At 29.4% G+C, this 3436-nt stretch overlaps 1 pseudogene; it reads left to right on the top strand.

Annotated features, from left to right (window-relative positions):
* Window positions 1-306: 306 nt before the first annotated feature.
* On the top strand, window positions 307-401 carry LOC114085354 (U6 spliceosomal RNA; annotated as a pseudogene).
* The last annotated feature ends 3035 nt before the right edge of the window (window positions 402-3436 follow it).

The following is a 3436-nucleotide window of genomic DNA, read 5'->3' on the forward strand; positions in this document are numbered from 1 at the left end:
AAAGAATAGTCTTTTTTTATTATTATTAAGAATAGTCTTCTTAACAAGGGGTGTTAGATAGCCACATGCAAAAGAATGAAATTGTGTCCTTAATTCACACAATATATAAACTCTAAATATGTCAGAGATGTAAATATATTAATGATATTTTATCAAAATTAAGCACTTCATGCTTTAGAGCATACAATTAAGAAAATGAAAGGACAACTGTAGAATGTAGAACAAATTTACAAATCGTATATTGAGGAAGGAATTTATATGCACAAAACAACTATAATTTGATAGCAATAAACATATATATATGTGACTTTGGAAGTACATAGACTAAGAATAATATAGAGAAGATCAGCATAGCACTGTCCAAGAATGACATGCAAATTTTTGAAGCCTTCCACATTTTAAGTCAACTTAACCAAGAAAGTGAAACATCTGCACATTGGCATCCATAATATATTAATGAATTAAAGAAGACACAACAAGTGAAAAGATATTTAATGTTAATAAATTGGAAGAAATAATACTATTAAAATCTTGAACCAGTAGAAAGCAATCAATAGAGTCAATGTAACTCATACCAAAGTTCTAAAGTCTTTTTTCACAGAAATAGAAAGATCAATCCTACAATTCAAATAGGACCACAAATGACCATGAATAGAGAAGACAATCTTAAATGAAAAGAACCAAAATAGAGTGACCACATTGCTTGATTTAAATTTTCTTAAAAAGCTATCATAATCAAAACAGCATGAACCTGTCATAAAGACAGATCTATGGACAAATGAAGACAAAATTAACTCATGCATTTATGGCCAATTGATTTTTGACAAAGTTACTGATAGCACACAATGTGAAAAAGTCTCTTTAGTGGGTAATGTTGGGAATATTGAATATCCACTTACATAACAATGCAAATTAACCCTTATCTCACACCATATACAAAAATCAAGTCAAAATGGAAAAATAAAAAGGTAGTGTTTATAAGTGTGTGTGCATGCACATGCAATGGAATACTGTTTAGTTTAAAGAAAGAAATCCCTGTCATTTGTGTCAATGCAGATAAACCTGGAGCACATTTTTATGCCAAGTAAAATAAGCCAGACAGATTAAAACATAATTCAAAAATCAACACAAAGCATGAAACTATAAAACTAACAGAAGAAAAAACAGGAAAAATTCTCCATGACATTGACCTGAGCAATTTTTTTTTAATTGTCCCCAACATTACAGACTACAAAAAACTAAAATAGACAGATGGTACTACATCAAAGTGATAAGTTTCTACAAAACAAGGGAAACAACTGAGAGCAAAGCAGCAATGATGGAATGGGAAAAAAAAACAAAAAACATTTCCAATGTATACATCAGACAAGGGGTTAATATCACAGATATAAATAAGCAACTCAAACAACTCAACAGTAAGAAAACAACCTGATTTAAAAGTTTGCAAAAGCACTGAAAAGCTATTTCTCAAAAGAAGACATGTAAATGTCAACCTTCTCTCTGATATGTGGATGCTAACATGCAACAAGGGGTGAGTGGGGAAGAATAGAAGTTCAGTAGATTAGACAAACAGGAATGAATGGAGGAGAGGATGGACAAAAATAGGAAACACAGTGGAATGATTCTCACATAACTTTCCTATGTACATATATAAATACATCATAGTGAATCTCTACACCATGTACAGCCATGAGACTGGGAATAAAATGCACTGCATATTTTTATAAATAAGTCAGATTATACTGTACTGTCATGTATAACTAAAAAGAAGAACAATAAAAAAGAAGATATACAAGTGGCCAAAAGTTACATAAAAATGCTCATCATCTCTAATCATCAGGGAAATACACATTAAATCCACAAGGAGATAATACCTTTAAGCTATTATAATGAGTATTATAATATCATATAATATTATATGATTTTGCACTTCATAAATATACACAATTAAAATTTGTCAATAAAATTGAAAATATATAACAATTTTAGAAAATAATGAAAGATAACTCAATGTAAAGAGGTACAGAATTTACCTGCATCTCCAATTTGGCTGCATCTCCAAATGATATTACAATATCATCATCTATTTTATAATATCATATAATATCATTTATCATAATATATAATATATAATATCATCAGCTATTGTAATATCATCATCATATAATAGAAAATTGCAAGTGTTATAGATGCAGAGAAAAGGGAATACTTGTACCCTGTTAAGGGAGTGTAAATTAGTTCATTCATTAAGGAAAACAGTACAGAGGTTCCTCAAAACACAAGTATAACTACCATATAATCCAGCATTCCCAATATTGGGTGTATAGCCAAATGAAATAAAAATCAGTATGTGAAAGAGACAGTTGCCAAGATACAAAATCAACCTAAATGTCAATCAACAGATGAATGGATAAAGAAAAATTTCAGTTAGAAAATTTTAAAGTTGAAGTTAGGAGTGAGTTTTGAGATCCATAGCACAGCTTGACTACCACAGTTAATAATATATTAAATTTTTCAAAATTGCTAATAGTAAATTTCAAATATTCTAACCATAAAAATTTTCTATGTGAGGTCATAGGTATTAGATAGATATATAGATAGAGATATATAGATATATAGATTTAATTATTCCCCATTGTATACACATATCATAACTTCACTTTGTACTTCATAAATATACACAATTAAAATTTGTTAATAAAATTGAAAATATATAACAATTTTAGAAAATAATGAAAGATAACTCAATGTGAATGGGTACAGGATTTAATGGCTGCATCTCCAAATGACTATTAAGTACATGAAAAGATTTTGTCTTGGCCTGGGCTACTAAGACAGACAATAAAATACCCTACACTACAACACTATAAACAACAATAATTTATTTCTCATACTTTTAGAAGAAGGCCAGCATGATCAGATTCTGGTGAAGGCTCTCTTCCAGCTTACAGACTATTGACTTCTTGTATCCTCATGTGGCAGAATGAAGGGTACTTTATCTATCTGGTCTCTTATAGAACACTAATCCAATTCATGAGAGTTTTACCTTCATGATCTAATTACATCTCAAGGGTTCCACATCCAATTGGAGACACACTGGGGATTCAATTTCAAAATATCAATTTTAGGGGACTCAAACATTTAGTCCATAAGAGATACATAGCATTATTAATCCTTAGGAATTTCCAGCATTTTATCCCATATTAATGGTATATATTTTAACGAAGATCCTGTATTGAGTTCAAAACATCAATGAAAATGAAAGTGTATTTTAAATTCTTTTACCAGTTACTTTAAAAAGGGGCTGCATTAATTAATCTCTAAAATTAACATTGGTACACAATTGATCAAATCTTTTAAAAATAATTAAATACTAAAAATAATTTTTCTTAAAAATATCCTCAATGTGATAGAAGTAGAGTGAGGAGATTAATGT

This window comes from Marmota flaviventris, chromosome 1 (genome assembly GCF_047511675.1).
Source record: "Marmota flaviventris isolate mMarFla1 chromosome 1, mMarFla1.hap1, whole genome shotgun sequence".
Taxonomy (NCBI): Eukaryota; Metazoa; Chordata; class Mammalia; order Rodentia; family Sciuridae; genus Marmota; species Marmota flaviventris.